This window comes from Hylobates moloch, unplaced genomic scaffold (genome assembly GCF_009828535.3).
Source record: "Hylobates moloch isolate HMO894 unplaced genomic scaffold, HMol_V3 SCAFFOLD_3, whole genome shotgun sequence".
Lineage (NCBI taxonomy): Eukaryota > Metazoa > Chordata > Mammalia > Primates > Hylobatidae > Hylobates > Hylobates moloch.
This window is the reverse complement of record NW_026652278.1, coordinates 149,937,886-149,959,292: the sequence shown is the minus strand read 5'-3', so window position 1 is coordinate 149,959,292 and position 21,407 is coordinate 149,937,886. Positions and strand designations below refer to the sequence as shown.

Below are 21,407 nucleotides of genomic sequence, written 5' to 3'. Positions count from 1 at the left end.
ATTTATTTTAGGATTCACTGTTAATATCTGGTTACCTAGTAAATTAAAAAAAAAAAAACAGACAAAAAATCCCTTGAGGTTAGCAGTTTTCAGGATTCTAATTTAGAATTTCTTTTCTGTCAGTAAATTACTAATCAGTTCTGACTTATGAAGGGCATAAATATGACAATATATTTTTTCTGTCAGATAATTTTTGGTTCATATGCTGAACAACTTGAGATACTTTGCCCTGTATGGTATCTTCCCTTTAAAGGATTTAATTTCCTTCTATTTGCGGTCCAAGAGCTTTAGAGGCCAGAAGTATTAATCATAACACTTTTATTATGTATATATTTTATTCATCCATTCTGCAAACATGAGTGGGTAAAAATTCATGGTGTTTGGTAAATGATTTATCTGCTTAATTTTGACAAGAAATGAGACTCATTAATGCTAATAAGTCTGGTAGTATGACCCTTGAATTCTGAATTAAACTTCCTCCCATTTACTACAGAGCCTTGCTTCTTTTTTATTTTGTACTGCTGACATTTCTTTCTACTCACTCTTTTCTAAAATGTCTTTCATTGTCATCTGTATCATCAAAATTTTTCCTTCAAATTACATCTATATCTTCAAAGTATCATACCTTTTGTCTTATTTTCTCAGCCAAGCGTCCTTAAATATTAGAATAAATTTGTCTCTGAGTACATTCAAAAAGCAATGAAGTTAATTAAGTAATTTGAAATAACTCTTTGCTCTTATCAGTACCCCGACATGGGCATTAGTTTTAGACATGTGTAACAATAGTTTGCTATATACATCTACCTCAGGTACCTTGAATGCTGCATTCCCAAATTCATCCAGTTAGAAAAATGGGACTATAAAAAAAAAAAGACAGTTACTTCATTCAACTTTCAGTGCTACCTCATTAGTAAATGCATCAAAATAAAAAATTATGTAGTATCTACATTTATGATATATGTTTGGAAAGATGATACATTGTGAGAAGGAGAAGAGGTACATTAAACTAACTGCTTCTTTGGTATAATCAAGAAATGTAGCAGTATGCTACATTTTCAACCATTTATGCTGCCAATTATTCTCACTCGAAGGTTACATCATATTCTCACCATTACTGAAAGCTCTAATAGCAGTAATTTTCAAAAGAGACAGGGCAAGATCTTGCAATGTATCACATAACACTCACCAGAGAGTACAAAAAGCGCCTCTGAGTTTGAGAAATTTCCATAGGTTATTCTGATATGCAGCTAGTGTGTTTTTGTTGAGGGTCACTTTTCAGAAATGACCACACAAAATTTGGCCAGAAGAAGTTTCAGGAGTTTATATGTGCTCAGGTGACTTGTTTTTATTTTAAAAAGTCTTTTCTGTCAGCCAGGTCAAATTGATATTACTTAAGATGCTTGCCAGTGAAGCAATCTTCTGCTGTCTTTGGTGCAAGGCTGTACTTAGGGAGAATTGCATGTGCAAGTTTAAAAAAATAAATAACGGGCAGAGACCACGCTTAGACCAGGACACAGAGATGTCAGATGGGATCAGGGACCATAGGCCAGTTACAACATAGGGACAAGTTTGCATGCATATTCCTCTCTCACAATGTCTTCTCTTTAGAATCCACCCTGACACTTCCCCCTTCATCAAAATTTACTGTCGGGAAATCATCCTAGCCACAGTGTGGGAAGGAAAGAGAGTGGGAAGCAGGGAAGCTAATATTTGCTGAGTGCTTATGATGCTCCAGGTACTGTGACACCACTCTTTCACATGTATCATGTTGGCATCTCAACCACATCTAAACTGCTTCTCACAAATGGAAAGAATACTGAATTGCATCAGGAGATCACATGCCCTGATTTGTGGTTTAGAAAGTAATTCCAAAGGGAACGTCTGTACTTAGACTCATAGGAATACAGGATTTTAGAGTTGAAGTGGGCTATGTAGCTTTTTCAGTTTATCCCACCCATTTCATGGAAGAATTGAGGTCAGACTTCTTAAAATAATAATCAAGGTCATACAGACAATTAGGGATGGAACCCAAACTAGATTTTTGTCTACTTTTCCTACACTTTATATTCCCCAACTACACCTGACTCCTCCTCAAGTAAAACTTATTATTAGATTATCCCAGAGTCCAAGTTACAGATAATTACATTGTATTAACACTTTATTTCCTTATATGACATTCATGGCGATTACATTATGGTAAAAAAAAAAAGTAGATTAAAGAAAAACATGTTTTCTGAATTTTAACATCAAGCTTAAACTAAGTTAAATTTAGATTTAAGGACTCACATTGAGGAGTATCTATTTCTCATTATACATCACAATAGGGCAATTATTTTAACACATTTTTCATTTGTTTTTCTATAATATATTCAAAATATATAGCTTTTTAAAATGATGCTAAATGTTTTATTTTCATTAAAGATAATTTGATGCTTTAAAATTTTAAAATGAGAGTTTATTATATTGACTTTCAAATAAAAGTTTTAAACTTGAATATAATAGTAAGAAAACTATTATTTCAGAAGGCATTATCTTTTGAAGCATCTTTTCTCAATTAGGTTTATGAGATCTGGGCTTATCTTGGACTTATAGAACTATAGAATTTCAGTACTTTAATCAAACATAATTTTTCTGATCTATTGAATTTATTTATTTGTTCATTTATTCATCCTGCTCCTTGCAGAGCAGGGCTGTCATAGAACGTGCACCCATAGTTACCTAACGTATTGAATTTTTAAAAACAGGAAAGAAGCACCAAGAAAATAGAATTAACAAAGATTATTTTTAATTGTGCAAAATATTTATGTGGTAATTGAACATTCATGTGGAACTAATAAGCATTTATTTATTTTGTCTATTTTTTTAAATAAATGTACTTTGTTTTCAAGTTTTTACTTATTATTCATATGTCAGCAAAATCAATTCTCAGCATGCCAAATATAGCTTTAACTTAAACACAAGTGCACTCATTACGATTTACTTCAGTTAATACATCATAAGGGGATTTTCCTCTCAAAAGAAAAAACATGTACAAAGAACGCAGGTATTACACGAGGACATCTAACACTTCTTTATCCTGTGTTTTTGATCTATGTAAAACTCCTGGAAAAGCTATTTATATTGAAATAACAGGTCAGGAAAATTTGTTGAGAAATCGGCAACAATAAAGAGTGTGTTGCAGAACAGCTTGGAAGTCCTTTTAATCAATATTTCTTTTACTCCTAGAATGTGGAATACTCTGATACTATTTGTTGATAATTATTTAGCTTCCGTATAAACTTCCAACTCTTCAGAATAAAAAGCTACACATCCAGAAAAACATCTAAATAAGTTTTTAAACACTTGAAAGCTGCTTATCTTGCTCTCAAAGAGTAAGATTTATGAGATCTGCAGAGTGTGACAGAAAAGAGAACTGAAATGCTTTCATCATGTGTAGCATAGAAAAGCTGAGCTTTCAGACTATTGTGTTACCAGAAGGGGAGAGAGAGGCGCTAAAGCAGACAAGATGGAATGGCAAAAAAGACTGATCACTGTAACCTGACTAAGGAGACCATGTTCAGCAGAAACGTAGGGCACTTCAGAGCTGCGCTGCATCCAAGAGGTCATGCTTAACTCTGCCTGGGTTTGGAAAGCCCTGGAGAGGTGAAAGGGCCCTTTAAGTTGGTTGAGAAACAATAAAATGAGAACACAGATGACATGCAATTTTTGGAAGAATACAGGTGTGTCCAGAATTGGTAGGTTCTTGGTCTCACTGACTTCAAGAATGAAGCCGCGGACCCTCACGGTGAGAACAGGTCTTAAAAGCGGTGTGTCCGGAGTTTGTTCCTTCTGATGTTTGGATGTGTTCAGTTTCTTCCTTCTGGTGGGTTGGTGGTCTCGCTGGCTCAGGAGTGAAGCTGTGGACCTTCCGGTGAGTGTTACCGCTCTTAAGGCAGCGCATCTGGAGTTTCTTCCTCCCGGTGGGTTCGTGGTCTCATTGGCTTCAGGAGTGAAGCTGCAGACCTTCATGGTGAATGTTACAGCTCATAAAGGCAGCGTGGACCCAAAGAGTGAGCAGCAGCAAGATTTACTGCAAAGAGTGAAAGAACAAAGCTTCCACAGTGTGGAAGGCGACACGAGCGGGTTGCCACTGCTGGCTCTGGCACCCTGCTTTTATTCTCTTATCTGGCACCACCCACATCCTGTTGATTGGTCCATTTTACAGAGAGCCGATTGGTTTCTTTTACAGAGAGCTGATTGGTGCGTTTACAACCTCTGAGCTAGACACAAAGGTTCTCCACATCCCCACTAGATTAGCTAGATACAGTGTGGCCACAAAAGTTCTCCAAGTCCCCACCACATACAGAGTGTCGATTGCTGCATTCACAAACCCTGAGCTGGACACAGGGTGTTGATTGGTGTGTTTACAAACCTTGAGCTAGATACAGAGTGCCGATTGGTGTGTTTACAATCCCCTAGCTAGACATAAAGGTTCTCCAAGTCCCCACCAGAGTAGCTAGACACAGAATGTTGACTGGTGCATTCACAAACCCTGAGCTAGACACAGGGTGCTGATTGGTGTGTTTACAATCCCCTAGCTAGACATAAAGGTTCTCCAAGTCCCCACCAGAGTAGCTAGCCACAGAATGTTGACTGGTGCATTCACAAACCCTGAGCTAGACACAGGGTGCTGATTGGTGTGTTTACAAACCTTGAGCTAGATACAGAGTGCCTATTGGTGTGTTTACAATCCCTGAGCTAGACATAAAGGTTCTCCAAGTCCCCACCAGACTCAGGAGCCCAGCTGGCTTCACCCAGTGGATCCGGCACCTGGGCTGCAGGTGGAGCTGCCTGCCAGTCCTGCGCCGTGCGCCCGCACTCCTCAGTGCGGTGGTCGATGGGACTGGGCGCCGCGGAGCAGGGGGCGGAGCTTGTCGGGGAGGCTCGGCGCACAGGAGCCCACCGAGGAGGGTGAGGCTCAGGCATGGCGGGCTGCAGGTCCGGAGCCCTGCCCCGCGGGGAGGCAGCTAAGGCCCGGTGAGAAATCAAGTGCAGCGCCGGTGGGCGGGCACTGCTGGGGGACCCAGCACACCCTCCGCAGCCGCTGGCCCGGGTGCTAAGCCCCTCATTGCCCGGCCGGCTCCGCAAGCGCCGGCCGCAGCCCCGGTTCCGGCTCGCGTCTCTGTCTCCACACTTCCCTGCAAGCTGAAGGAGCCGGCTCCAGCGTTGGCCGGTTCAGAAGGGGGTTCCCACAGTGCAGCGGTGGGCTGAAGGGCTCCTCAAGCGCGGCCAGAGTGGGCGCCAAGGCCGAGGAGGCGCCGAGAGCGAGCGAGGGCGCACGCTGTCACCTCTCACAGGTAATAGTGGACCAGTCCGCTTAGAATAGGGCCACTGCTGAAGAAACACAATTTTGGGGAAGGGGCTGGCAAAAGGAAGATTGAGGGTTAGAACTTCAACCAGCTTGCCTTTGATTGTTGAAGTGTCAGAATTTGAGCATACAAGTGCTGAGTAGAGAAATCCAAGCTGGTAGAAATCCAGTTACAAAGATGTAGCAACATGATAGTGAGAGGGGTAGTGGTGGAAGAGATAAGGAAAAGGTGGTAGACCAGGGAGGGCTTTTCTTTTTTCTTTTTTTTTCCTTTTGTTTTTGGTGACAGAGTCTTGCTCTGTCCCTTGGGCTGGAGTGCAGTGCAGTGCAGTCGCGAGATCTCAGCACACTGGAACTTCCACCGCCTGGGTGTAAGTGATTCTCCTGCCTCAGCCTCCCTAGTAGCTGAGACTACAGGCCTATGCCACCACGCCCGGCTAATTTTTGTAATTTTAGTAGAGATGTGGTTTCACCATGTTGGTCAGGCTGGTTTGGAACTCCTGACCTCGTGATCCGCCCCCCTCAGCCACCCAAAGTGCTGGGATTATAGGCGTGAGCCACCGCGCCCGGCCCATGGAGGGCTTTTCAATGCATCAAATACCAGGGCTTCAGCGAGACTAACTGCATAGCCTATCAGCGACTATGTAAGAGATATCAGTGTGTTGAGTACCTTGCTCAGGATGTGGTCAGATGAAGTGTTTACTTGATAAACATTATTAATTTAAACTGAGGGAAGCCAGAGAGTAAGGCAAGTGGGGACATTGTATCCTGTGTAGAAATAAGCTTATCAACAATATCAAATGAGTTATTAATACTAAACCTAAGTAAAGCACAATAGTAAAACATAGTTAATTGACAAATAATTGGTTTATTTTAAATATGTTTTACCAATTTCTTTCCATATTTACAATTACAGGGTTAAACATATATACACATTTTTTGGGGGGTGGTAAGAGGTACTATCACATGACCTTTATATATCTGCAAGTATAATTGTTGAAATTCACTCATAATTATTGCTTAGGAGTGTTCCAATGGGCTTGCACATATCTTGTTTATAAGGAAGGCACAGGTGATTTGGGGAAATTGAGGAAAAGTAACATAAAGTTTAAGGCAAGCCTTGTTGTTTACCTTCTTAGGATACTTTGATGTTTGAAAAGTACTACTGTATAGTCACTATAGTCACTATCCTACAGTCCAGCGGGACAGTTTTCCTCTCAATGAAGCAAATAATTGTGTTAAAATATTTATAATTTAGTTTCTCCTGTGGTAGTTGATTAGGATTCCAGTTGATATATATGTGACCTAGTAGTGGTTCAAAGACACTCATGTGTACCTGTCAAAGTTTAATGTACGAAACTAGTGTAAGAATGCCCTTCAGGTATTTCAATCAGGAACAAGTCAATAGAGGAAGTATTTGGTTACAATATTGGTTGAAAGATGGGGAGCCCACATGGTAAGAAATATTCAGGTATAGCTATCACCATTGCGTCTTCTATGTTTGGCTCACAACTATGAAACTTGTGGCTAAATACAAAAATATGCAATCAGCTACAAATATTCATATATGCCATATCTTGCTTGCTGGGCTGTTCTAAGCTTTACTTTCTTTCAAATCTCATGAGAGTATTTTTTATTTATAAAATTTCAATAGATATTGAACTCTATCTGCAAAGGAGAATAACAATGTAGCATTAGTCTTCCAACTTCTGTGATAAAGGAGGGGAGATAGAACAGTTGGAAATGTTTAAGGAAACTGCTAATAATTTTCTAACAGTATGCAGCAACACATATAAAATTGTATTCTAAAAGAGACACCCATTATGAGCAGTTCATGTTTGACTCAGCTAAATGTCAATGAACCAGTTGGTTAGCAATTACCAATAAGTACATCAAGATTATTTTGAAATGGTTAATTATTTCCACTTGGATAAGGGGTTTTGTATTTTAACCACAAATGGATTACTTCAAATTGTACTTCATAATTAAATGCAAATTCTAAAATAATCTGTAATAACACAGTAAGTAAAATATCATAAATTAATTAAAGGTTAATATAGAGGGATATTTATTGTAATTTTTTTTCAAATAATTGCCTTCTTGTTTAGTGGCTCATTTCTCTTTATCAAGAACTATTCCGATGTTGTATCAAAAGATAGCTAACTAGATGCCCTGTGCTCTACCAGTTGTCTGTTTTGTCATTGTTCAGTCCGTGGAATCTGTATTGTCCGCCCATGCTAGTAATTTTCTCCTCAGACAATGATATTTAAAAGTGTGTCATTCCAGGCTGAGCGCAGTGGCTCAGCCTGTAATCCCAGCACTATAGGAGGGCGAGGCAGGCGGATCACCTGAGGTTAGGAGTTCAAGACCAGCCTGGCCAAAATGGTGAAACCTGGTATCTACTAAAAAAATACAAAAATTAGCTGGGCGTGGTGGCATGCCTGTAATCCCAGCTACTCAGGAGGCTGAGGCTGGAGAATCGCTTGAGCCCGGGAGGTGGATGTTTCAGTGAGCAGAGATCGCGCCACCGCACTCCAGCCTGGGTGACAGGGCGAGACTCCATCTCAAAAAAAAAAAAAAAAAAAGGTGTCATTGCAGTCCCTCTTGAATCCTCTATGCAATAATTTCTTTAAACCGTAATAGCTACTACTTTTCTTTAGTTTTTCTGTGACTACTCTGTATCTTTCATCTATCTCACACTTTTTGCATTTGTTCATTCATTCTTTATGTTTTACTGCTAAATACAAGCAGCTTTTCTTTGTCTAGTCAGGAAAAGTGCTCTTCTCTAATCATATGTACTTTGTTTTTGTGTGTGACATTTCCTTTACTGGAGTCAGTTTTTATGAACAACACTTTCATAGTCACAGTCAATAGCTATACATATATAAACACCAAAATTTTGGTCAAAATGAATTGTCTTTAGTCAAGTTAAAGTGTTGTATATATCCTCTACTCGGTATGTGCTTTTCTGCCTGCATTGTTCAAGGTTATACACTCCCTTTGGTTGATTTTCTTCTCTAAAGGTCAGTTTTGGACAACTTGATATTCAAACCTTGGTCATGTTTTGGGCTCTGTTGATGTTATTAAGCTGGAACTATGTTTTTCAGAATCCTTTTCCCTGTATGGTTCTAGGTTAGAGTTGGCTAAAAGCAATGTGTACATAAGATTTGGAAAATGGGAGAGAAGCAGGGATCCTTACTCCCTGAAGGTTGTCACACACCGATGGGTTCCAACTTCTCCTTGCTCTTCTCAGTTCTTCTCTATAATTGCATCGACAAACATGGCTCCAGGCTCATACCACATGCTTAGCCATGGACCCACAGAGAGGACAGCTACACAGAGCAGCCGCTTCTTGTAGATCTCATCATGAGGTTTTCTTTCTCAGTCCCACATTTGTGCCTGGACATGCTTATCTTTTCAGATTGATTGATTAGCAATTTCTCTGTTTCTCTAATTTCTCTCCCAGCCTTTTGCTGCCCCAGCTACTTCCATAAAGGTAAAAGGTCAAATTTATATAATGAGTCTCTCATCCATAATACTCATAGTGATTCTGTTTCCTTGACTGAATCCTCACTGAAAAATACGGCTGTAGAAATATTGTATTAAGATCTTAGCATATCTCATTTTCTCCCCAAACCATATGCCTGAATTACTATCCTTACCAGTTTAGATACAATTACTAAAAGCATATTTCTAATGATCTCATATTTCCACTGTGCCATAAGCTTTCTTGAAAAATTAGTCTTTAAGTCCAATTGACTTATTTCATCTTTTCTCTCAACATTTTTCGAAAGTCAATTCATTCTAATGCCATAGTCAGGGATAGAAAGGAAATATCTGAGGAGACTGGCCTCCCTGGAAACATTATATTACTTTCTTTGTGATTCCTTTTCTTTCTTTCCTTTTCCCCCTGTCTAATCAATTTTCTTGAATCCATCTCCCATTACCAGAATTGCAGAATAAGATATAAGAATTCTATGCAAAAGCACCTAGGTAGAACAGAAACTGGCACATAGGAAACCCTCATTGAAAGTTTTTGTTTCTAAATATATTTACCTTAACTTCCCATTGCTGTTGACACAGTTTATTTTTAGTCAACAAAAGCACTTAATTTTTTACAGCCTATTGCCTGAAAAATTTCCACACAGATACATAAAGGAAACAATAAAATATTATTATCTACATGTTCATTGTAACAATGTCTACATTTAACAATATCAATATGCCATGGCTGCATTTGCTAGCTGAAATTAGCAAGAAATATTCTCAAATTAGCAACAAATATTCTAAGTACATTTGATCCAGAGATTATGCTCTTTTCTTTTTTCCTTTTCTTTCTTTTTTTTTTTTTTTTTTTGAGACAAAGTCTTGCTCTGTCTCCCAGAAAGGAATGCAATGGCAACAGAGATTATGCTCTTTTCAAAGTCAGTAGAAGCAGTACAAACATAGAGATCTCAAAGTGTAGTAATAAAGTATATCACTGAGCTCATGTTGGTACTCAGTAAATATTAAACAGTCAATAAAGGACATATGTTTTTTATAGGAAAATACCACAAACACCATAAAAATGAAATGTCTAATTGTCATTTCCATTCCTTTACTCATACGCTGTAAACCTGCCATATCTCACATGCAAATCCACTGAAAGGAGGTTAAAGACAGATGTGGTTACCAACTACTTTTATCACCATCTGAGAAGAGTGCGTTGGAAAATTCTTGATCAGAGAGATCAAATAAATAAATATAAAGTTTATATTTTATATGCTACATTTTTTAAAAGAGTGCATTTACACACCTTTCCTCAAGATGTTCAAGGAGAGTAATTTATCTCTTTAGGCCAAAAGTGTTGTGTTTCTCCATAATTTGCAAGCTGTTCTTACCAAAATGTATGAAATACAGTGGTATTCTTCATGAGGAAATACAGATGATGCCCAACAAGAGTGATAATTTGGTAACTACATGTTTAAAAATCTGTATTTGACATAGGGATGATCTAACAATTACAGCTTGGGAGCACCATCTTTAGAATCAAAACAAAGCAAAAAACTATCTTTTCTCACTTCTTGGCTCATGTTCCTGGAATTCCATGTATAAGTTTAATTCCTCTTTCATTACACAGTGATTTTTCTTTATAAGTGCCAAAATCCTGAACGCTTGTTGCTTACACAAATAGAGTATATATTGTGCGACATAAACTGAAACCTCTGGGAGACTTCTGGCTTCAAGGATAGCTAAATTTTAGTCGGAATCTTGGGATCAAGTCTAGATTTCTCTTTTTGTTCATATATGTGACTAAAAAAAAAAAAAAAGGACTTCACTACAAAATAGCCAAGGAAGAAATAATTATTTTGTGTCTTGACCCAATTTTATTCCTACCCTGGAGAAAATTACTGTGACAAGGTATACTAGATGGCTCATTCTGGGTCATGTACTTACCACTGGTGCATGAGGGGGAGGAGAAGGATCAGCTCAGATGAATATTATTTCTTATAAATAGTATAGACTTAGAATTCATGCTATTAGACAAATTAGAACATAATCACTTTTAAGATGTTTTATTCTCCATAAAGCCTAAATGTTAAGTATCTCTATAATTGTGAGCAATGCAGTATTTAAAATATATAAAAGAGAAATGTTTCAAGGAGGAGATATATAACAAGGAATGGATATTATAGAAAGTAATTCAGATAATGTAATATGAGTTTAATTTATAATTATACTGCCAAGTTGTTTCTGAGAAATACGCAGCTCAGAGTTTGAGATTTGGAAATATATATTGCATTTTTCACCTCTGAACCATTTCAAAACAATGAATTTCTCTACTTCTTACATATTGTTGTGAAGACAATCTTAAAAGATTATTTTAAAATTTACTTAAAATTATTCAGATATCACTTGAACCCATTTATTCTATTTAGTTTTCTAAGAAATATGGGCCTGTTAACTCTCCAATGCTAAGCATCACTACTCTTCCTTTAACAACCATCATATTTCATCCAAAGACCGAAAATATTAACCCCGTAGTTGGAGTTAAGGTTTATTATTCAACAGTTCTCTCAAAGCATCATATGAAGGAGAAATTCTCAGTTGTTTTTTTTTCCTCAAAATGGAAATAAAGAAAACATTTATTGGAATATTTACAAAATTAAATTATCTGGTTCAAATATTATCTGGTTCCAGCTTCACTTTGTGCTGCTTGAATGAAAGAAAGTAACTTCCTGATTTGGCTTGGGAAAAAAATGAGTTTATTATCTGAATGCTCATTAATTTTTCAGCAAGGAGTTAGCGAAAAATCCTATGCTTATCTCTACTCTGAACATGCAGGAAAAGGAATTCTTGTATGATAATCTTTCACAGGGCTTCTGTGAGCATGAAGTTAGCTACAAAGTGATTTACTGTCTACTGACTTCAGATTCTGAATCTTTGTATTTTGTTAATGGAATTGATAAGAAAAATGGTTCTCCACTGGCTTTTCCTTCCTATTTCCTTCCCACTTCACCTTGGCAGAGATTTATCTGTAGGCAGGAAGAGGAGTCAGGTATACAAACTGCAGTGGTGTTTATCTCCCTCTGAGGTCACTGTAGTGTATGCCTTTTCTTCTATAACAAGAACACAGTAGATTGATCATAGATGCATGATAGTGAATGGGTGTTGGTGGTGAAAAGCTATTGTTTTTTCACAAGCTATATGAAGCCTGTGGAGAAAAATTACAATGATCTCTGATAGATACTAAAAACCAAAGAGTTTTTTATTTGAAAACATACATAAACTTAGTTAACTGAATACAGTAAATATGTGCTATTTATTGAAATATGCAAAACTATCTTTTAGTTAACTAAGTCAGTGAAAATAAGGTTTAAAAGAAAGTGTGATCTTAAAATAAATATACTGATAAATCACATTTTGCCTTAAAATATTTATTTTTATTGTGAATGAGGACACTTTTGGATTAGCTAGTAGAATATGAAAAGAAACAAAAAAGGATGAAGCTTCCAGAAATTACCTCAAAATTCTTCTTCTCATTTTGCGACCTCCATTATTACTTTCTCAATACATTTATTCCTTATCAACCACCAGATGTAAAATATACGGTCTCCTGAATTTTCTAAGTATTTTGCTTCCTTTCTACACTGCTGGTAAATAAATTATACTTCTCTCTACATATAAAATGAATTAGGCCTCTTTTATGCTATCATATTTAAAAATTTATTCCCTTTTCTTTGGAATTCAAGAAAAACTAAGAACAGCTCTCAGGTAACAATAATAATGTGTAAATGACTGTCATAAAATTAAGCATCTCTGTTTTTATCTCACTCAGTGTTTTATATTTAAAATACCATTGATAGAAATGTTTAATTGGAAACACAAATATTATTCATTCTTGGAATATTTAAAAATATTATGGTATAGCCATAGGTTGGAATCACACACATTCATGATTATTGAAGTTAATGTTATTAAATGCCTTGCAAAATATGTACTGTTAAATGCTACGTAAAATATAAATATGCAATGTAAACTATATTATATGTATGTACATGAATCTAAAAGATACATGTACTTAGAATAAAGCCTTGGAAGAAAATAAATGAGAATAGGCTGTAAAATTAAAATAACCTTTAATTTTCCTTTTTATAAGTATTTCACTGATATTTTATAGTAAGGATATGTGACTTTTAGAATAAAATATAACAATTTTTAAACATTCTTGCAACAAGTGCATTAAAACAACAACAAAAAAAGTTATTTTACTTTTTCCTCTGTTTCCATGTTTTCTTTGTTATATACCTTATATCAGTCAATAAAATGCATTGTGTTGATTTTGAGAGTAAAAAGAAAATAAAAAGTTTAAATCAGCAAAAATGTTGACTCACTTGTCTGAAACAATTTCTATATACCAAATTTGGTGAAAATATATTTTTAGTTTTGACATTATTATATGAATATTTCCTGATATTTTCTCACAATAGTGTTTCTTTTACTTTATTTTCTCAAGGAAGTATATGATATCTACATTACATTGATTTTTTGAAGTATTTATTTATTTTTAAAAAGTTTATTGATACATAGTATTTGTAAATATTTATGCAGTCCATGTGATACTGTGTTACATGGGCCTGTTAACTTGATATGTAATGATCAAGTCAGGTGCTATGTTCATTTATCATTTCTTTTTTTAAAATTTTATTATTATTATACTTTAAGTTTTAGGGTACATGTGCACAATGTGCACATTTGTTACATATGTATACATGTGCCATGTTGGTGTGCTGCACCCATTAACACGTCATTGTCATTTAGCATTAGTTATATCTCCTAATGCTATCCCTCCCCCCTCCCCCCACCCCACAACAGTCCCCGGAGTGTGATGTTCCCCTTCCTGTGTCCCTGTGTTCTCATAGTTCAATTCCCACCTATGAGTGAGAACATGCGGTGTTCGGTCATTTGTCCTTGCGATAGTTTGCTGGGAATGATGGTTTCCAGTTTCATCCATGTCCCTGTAAAGGACATGAACTCGTCATTTTTTATAGCTGCATAGTATTCCGTGGTGTATATGTGCCACATTTTCTTAATCCAGTCTATCGTTGTTGGACATTTGAGTTGGTTCCAAGTCTTTGCTATTGTGAATAGTGCCACAATAAACATACGTGTGCATGTGTCTTTATAGCAGCATGATTTATAATCCTTTGGGTATACGCCCAGTAATGGGATGGCTGGGTCAAATGGTATTTCTAGTTCTAGATCCCTGAGGAATCGTCACACTGACTTCCACAATGGTTGAACTAGTTTACAGTCCCACCAACAGTGTAAAAGTGTTCCTATTTCTCCACATCCTGTCCAGCACCTGTTGTTTCCTGACTTTTTAATGATGGCCATTCTAACTGGTGTGAGACGGTATCTCATTGTGGTTTTGATTTGCATTTCTCTGATGGCCAGTGATGATGAGCATTTTTTCACGTGTCTGTTGGCTGCATAAATGTCTTCTTTTGAGAAGTGTCTGTTCATATCCTATGCCCACTTTTTGATGGGGTTGTTTGTTTTTTTCTTGTAAATTTGTTTGAGTTCATTGTAGATTCTGGATATTAGCCCTTTGTCAGATGAGTAGGTTGTGAAAATGTTCTCCCATTCTGTAGGTTGCCTGTTCACTCTGATGGTAGTTTCTTTTGCTGTGCAGAAGCTCTTTAGTTTAATTAGATCCCATTTGTCTATTTTGGCTTTTGTTGCCATTGCTTAATGGGCGAGAACTGAAAGCATTCCCTTTGAAAACTGGCACAAGACAGGTATGCCCTCTCTCACTACTCCTATTCAACATAGTGTTGGAAGTTCTGGCCAGGGCAATTAGGCAGGAGAAGGTAATAAAGGGTATTCAATTAGGAAAAGAGGAAGTCAAATTGTCCCTGTTTGCAGATGACATGATTGTATATCTAGAAAACCCCATTGTCTCAACCCAAAATCTCCTCAAGCTGATAAGCAACTTCAGCAAAGTCTCAGGATACAAAATCAATGTACAAAAATCACAAGCATTCTTGTACACCAATAACAGACAAACAGAGAGCCAAATCATGAGTGAACTCCCATTCACAATTGCTTCAAAGAGAATAAAATACCTAGGAATCCAACTTACAAGGGATGTGAAGGACCTCTTCAAGGAGAACTGCAAACCACTGCTCAGTGAAATAAAAGAGGATACAAACAAATGGAAGAACATTCCATGCTCATGGGTTGGAAGAATCAATATCGTGAAAATGGCCATACTGCCCAAGGTAATTTATAGATTCAATGCCATCCCCATCAAGCTACCAATGCCTTTCTTCACAGAATTGGAAAAAACTACTTTAAAATTCCTATGGAACCAAAAAAGAGCCCACATCACCAAGTCAATCCTAAGGCAAAAGAACAAAGCTGGAGGCATCACGCTACCTGACTTCAAACTGTACTACAAGGCTACAGTAACCAAAACAGCATGGTACTGACACCAAAACAGAGATATAGATCAATGGAACAGAACAGAGCCCTCAGAAATAATGCCACATATCTACAACTATCTGATCTTTGACAAATCTGACAAAAACAAGCAATGGGGATAGGATTCCCTATTTAATAAATGGTGCTGGGAAAATTGGCTAGCCATATGTAGAAAGCTGAAACTGGATCTCTTCCTTACACCTTATACAAAAATTAATTCAAGATGGATTAAAGACTTACATGTTAGACCTAAAACCATAAAAACCCTAGAAGAAAACCTAGGCAGTACCATTCAGGACATTGGCATGGGCAAGGACTTCATGTCTGAAATACATTTATCATTTCTATATGTGGAGACCTTCTGAAGTCCTCACTTCGCTATTTTGAAATGTATAATACATTGTTTTTAACTATAGTCAGCCTACTCTACTATTCAACATTAGAATTTCTTCTTTCTACCTAACTGAATGTTTGTACCCATTAACGAACCTCTCTTTATATCACACCCTGATATGGTTTGGCTGTGTCCCCACCCAAATCTCATCTTGAATTGTAGCTCCCATAGTCCCCATGTGTCATGGGAGGCACCCAGCAGGAGGTAATTGAATCATGGGGCAGGTGTTTCCCATGCAGGTCTCATGATAGTGAATAAGTCTCACAAGATCTGATGGTTTTCTAAAGGGCAGTTCCCCTGCACATGCTCTCTTGCCTGCCACCATGTATGATGGGCCTTTGCTCCCCCTTGACTTTCCACCATGATTGTGAGGCCTCGCCAGCCATGTGGAACTGTGAGTCTATTAAATCTCTTTTTCTTCATAAGTTACCCTGTCTTGGAAATGTCCTTTTAGCAGTGTGAGAATGGATTAGTACAGTAAATTGGTAATAAGAGCTGTGGGGCACTGCTGTAAAGATACCCAAAAATGTGGAAGTGACTTTGGAACTGGGTAACATGCAGAGGCTGGAACAGTATGAAGGGCTCAGGGAAGACAGGAAAATGTGGGAAAGTTTGGAACTTCGTAGCGACTAGGAGAGATCAGAAGATAGGAAGAAGTGAGAAAGTTTAGAACTTCTTAGAGACTTGTTGGATGAAATGCTGATAGTGACATGAACAATAAAGTCCAGGACGACATGGTCTCAGATGGAAATGAAGAACTGTTGAAAACTGGAATAAAGGTCACTTTTGCTATGTAAAGAGACTGTCGCTATTTTGCCCCTGCCCTAGAGATCTGTGGAACTTTGAACTTGAGAGAGATGATTTAGGGTATCTGGTGGAAGAAGTTTCTAAGCAATAAGCATTCAAGTGAGAGAAGAACATAAAAGTTTAGAGAATTTGAAGCCTGATAATGTGATAGAAAAGAAAATCCCATTTTCGGCTGGGGGCGGTGGCTCACGCCTGTAATCCCAGGACTTTTGGAGGCCAAGATGGGCAGATCATCTGAGGTCAGGAGTTCAAGACCAGCTTGGGCAACATGATGAAACCCCATCTCTACTAAAAATACAAAAATTAGCTGGGAGTGGTGGCAAGCGCCTATAATCCCAGCTATTCTGGAGGCTGAGGCAGGAGAATCACTTGAACTTGGGAGTCGAGGTTGCAGTGAGCTGACAATTGTACCATTGCACTCCAGCCTTCCAGCCTGGGTGACAGAGTGAGACTTTGTCTCAAAGAAAAAAAGAAAAAGAAAAACGCATTTTCTGGGGAAAAATTTATGTAAGTATCAAGGACTCAAATGTTAATCACCAAGACAATGGATAAAATGTTCCAGGGCATGTCCAAGATCATAATGTCAGCCCTACCCATCACAGGGCCACAGTCCTAGAAGGGAAAAATAATTTCCTGGGTCGGGTCCAGGGCATCCCTGTTCTATGCAGCCTTAGGACATGGTGCACTGCATTTCAGCTGCTTCAGCTCCAGTTGTGGCCAAAATGGTCCAAGGTACATCTCAAGCTTCAAAGGGTGCATGCTCCAAGCCTTGGCAGCTTTCACGTGGTGTTGAGCCTGCAGATGCACAGAAGTCAAGAACTGAGGTTTGTGAACCTCTGTCTATATTTCAGAGAATGCATGGAAATGCCTGGATGTCCAGGTAGAAGTTTGCTGCAGGGGCAGGGCCCTCATGAAGAACCTCTGCTAGGGTAATGCCCAAGGGAAATGTGGGGACAGAGCCCCGATGCAGAGTCCTTACTGGGGCACTGCCTAGTGGAGCTGTGAGAAGAGGACCTCCTTTCTCCAGACCCCAGATGATAGATCCACTGATAGCATGCACCATGTGCCTGGAAAAGCCACAGACACTCAACACCAGCCTGTCCAAGCACCTGGAAGGTGAATACTTATATATTCACACACATACTGTGAAAGGAAATATCTGGGGCCCCCAAAATTACTAAGCTAAAGGGAAAATTCAAGCTTAGAACTGCTTAGGACAAACTTGCCTCCCATTCTATTCAAACTCATCCCTCTGCTCACTGAGATAAATGCATATCTTATTGCCTCCTTTGGAAAGTCTAATCAGAAACTCAAAAGAATACAACCATTTATCTCTCACCTATCTGTGATCTGGAAGCCCCCTCTCTGCCTCAAGTTGTCCTGCTTTGCTTTTGCTTCGGGTGGTCCCACCTTTCCGAACTAAACCAATGTTTGTTTTACATGTGTCGATTGATGACTCATGACTCCCTAAAAATGTATAAAACCAAGCTGTGCAATGACCACCTTGGGCACATGTCATCAGGACCTCCTGAGGTTGTTTCATGGGTGCATGTCCTCACTCTTGGCAAAATAAATTTTCTTTTTTCTTTTTTCTTTTTTTTTACGAGACGGAGTCTGGCTCTGTTGCCCAGGCTGGAGTGCAGTGGTGTGATCTCGGCTCACTACAAGCTCCGCCTCCTGGGTTCATGCCATTCTCCTGCCTCAGCCTCCTGAGTAGCTGGGACTATAGGCGCCTGCCACCATGCCCAGCTAATTTTTTGTATTTTTAGTAGAGACGGGGTTTCCCCGTGTTAGCCAGGATGGTCTTGATCTCCTGATCTTGTGATCCACCCGCCTTGGCCTCCCAAAGTGCTGGGATTACAGGTGTGAGCCACCGCACCTGGCCTTGGCAAAATAAACTTTCTAAATTAACTGAGACCTGTCTCAAATTTTCAGGGTTCACAATACAAATATATATGATATATGCACAGAATATATCCTGGACTTAGAATTAATGTGAATTACTACCAGCCACTAAACTTTGGTTACCAACTCATTTCAAATTCTATGCTAATTCTTCATAGGCACTATGATTAAAATGAGAAAAGAAGGTATACAAAAGCATAATTACAAATTGTAATGACTTTTAGAATTTGAATAGAACAAATTTTAGTCAGTGACCCTATGCACAAATGCCAACTCAAGCAAGGATTATGTCTACCGTGAAAGCAATTAGACATCAAGAAATAGATGGATTTTCCATTAGGAAAAGAATGTTAAGTGATGAAAAAGCATGTGAAATGCACTGGGAATGGACAAGTAGGCATATGATACTCAGATGTTTAATTTACAAGGTGCTATGATTTATAGTTGGTTTTACAGGATGAAAATATTGATGAAGTTTTTAAATTATCTAAACTGATTATTGGGGACATTTTAGTTTAAATCTTATTTTACAAAAGATTTAATAATAGATAGTAAAGATTAGGTAAATTTTCCAAAGCCATGTTGCTAGCTGATGCCATAAGTAGGACTAGAAACTTGTTTTCAATACTGCTTGTGCAGTTTTCCATATACTATATTCAATTTAATTTGAATAAGGTGAGGTAAGTTGCAGCCTAGAGAATAATCCTTCACAGTTAAGTGAGTTGCTGAATCTGTATTAATAATGATAGATTTCTGAAGCTTAATAAGGTATCTAATTACTTAATTATGAGAATTATACTTTTGTACTGGTGATGTAGCAAAATGTAGTGGAAAGTTAATGGGTTTGAAACCTAGCAAACTGTAATAGGAAACTTGATGATACTACTGAATATCAGTGTGACCTTGAGTGAGTTACTAAGAGTCCCTGAACTTCAGTTTAGTCTGAAAATAGGCAGGGTAATTCCTATCAAACAAGATAGTTATGCATATTAAATGGCACACAAGAGAGAGATGTTTAATACATCTTGCCAGGCATTCCATAAATGTCTGTTTTCCTCCCACTTTTCTTACATTCCTTTATATTCAGTGCTTCATTCAGGCATTTGTTTATTCATATACGTCAAGCATTTCAATAGATTTTATGGCTATGAACACATGTAAAATGTAGCTTCTGTCTTCCTGGAAATTATATTCTGTGTTTTGATTCTTATTATATGTTTTCTCCAATGATTGAATCAAACTATATAGAGATTCTCTGGGTTTTCTTTTTTTTCCACTGCTGATAATAATTACAAACATGACCTTTGCTGTAAGTTCAGACAATTATGGAATAGGCAGTATAAATAAATTAATACAACTGAATTTAAAAAATTGGCCAGTTAGGTATAATTTGACCTTCTTAAGAATATACATTTTAATGTTTTTTTCTTGTAAAAGTAGATATTTAAAATACTAAATATTGTTTTATATAATTGAATTGTATAAATATAAAGATGAATTGAAGAAGGCTGTAATAACATTCATAAATAATTGAAAATACTTTAGAAATAACCTGAATTCAAAGAAATTTTATAATCAGTGATATTTACTTTTTTTGAAACCCAGTGACTTAAGTATAAATATTTACAAATATAATTCAACTCAGTATCTACAGAGTCTCTCACTGCCTCCTTATTTTTCTCTTAATTTGTTTCTCTGTAATTCAGTTTTCCTTATTTGTATCTGCTCTATTCTGTCTGAACCAAAAGACCTCTTTTTTGCTATATCTTATTTCAAGAGCCTTTATGCTTGTTTATGTTTCCTTTTATCTCTCTCTTTCAGTTTCCTGCTCTCTTTGTATCTTACACCACATACAACTGAATTTTTGTTCCTGATCAACTTTCTTGCTGTTCTGGTATTCTCCCTGTTCTTTCCTTTTCTTATCTCTGCATTATCTAACAAGTAATGATAATAGTGACAAATAATGGCTGCCCCATATTGAGCATTTACTAGGTGGAACAGAACTGAGAACAAATATAAAATAATATCAGTTGTGTATTATTAGTTTCCCCATTTCAGAGTTCTAAAACCAAAGCTTACAGAGGAAAGTCAATTTTAGAGAAAGAGTAACCAAGGAAGTAATGATCTCACAGTGTCATTTTGTAACATTCAACACTACTCCTGAATTTTATACTGGGTTAATAACAAATTTCATTTGTTAATTATTTCTTCTACCCTCATTTATATAAAAGTCAGTATCTAAGGTTTATTATGCTTTGCCTTAAAAATAGTTTTGAAGTAACATTTAAAATAGATGTTCTTAATAGTCGTTTACACTGCAAAAACATAATTTTCATTCTATTCCATTGGTAACAAGAAATAAATATCAAAGAAGGAGAGAAAGAAATTGGAGAAGTGATGGCATCTGAGAAGAGAGGAAATGTACTAAAAATAGATTTCCCTGAAAAAACAAGTGTGTATGTCAGTATTTCAGCAATGAAACGAAGTATTTGGCTAGTGGATAAGGCAGACGAGCCGTATCTGAAATCCTCAGATTAAGCCAAGGCAGATGCAAAGGAGATAATGTGGTCCTGGCTTAGTAGTTACTTTTGACTTCTAAAAGAAACAAATGCAAATTCCATTTAGAGGACAGAATCTGAAATTTAGACCCTGAATTTCCACTTATAAGATCAGCCTATTAAGAGTTCCTAACCAAAGGTCAACAAAGAGTGAAGGATGGATCATTAGTGAGAATTAGTAGAACACAAATAGTATAATTAGTCCTTCAAAGATTTCAGACATCAGAATTATCAGAGAGCATAAAATTAGCATTTAGAATGAATGTTTTTAAAGAATAATGTAAAAGAAGACATTATTATAAAATGAAATTATTAAGAACAAACAATGAGAAAGAATAGAAAACACAAGAAATATTTGGCAAGAAGCCTGATAGATACTATTTTAAAATTTGGAAAATGAATTGAATGAGTTAAAGAACAGATTTCAGAG

The 21,407-nt window shown here is 37.2% G+C and overlaps 1 long non-coding RNA gene across 1 annotated transcript in view; it reads left to right on the top strand.

The window, feature by feature from the left end:
* The first annotated feature begins 5,194 nt into the window (after positions 1-5,194).
* LOC131382981 (uncharacterized) overlaps positions 5,195-21,407 on the top strand; it is a 157,341-nt gene continuing 141,128 nt past the window's right edge. Inside the window, exon 1 of the long non-coding RNA XR_009212622.1 lies at positions 5,195-5,336. This is a non-coding gene — a long non-coding RNA (uncharacterized LOC131382981). The remainder of the gene's footprint in view (positions 5,337-21,407) is intronic.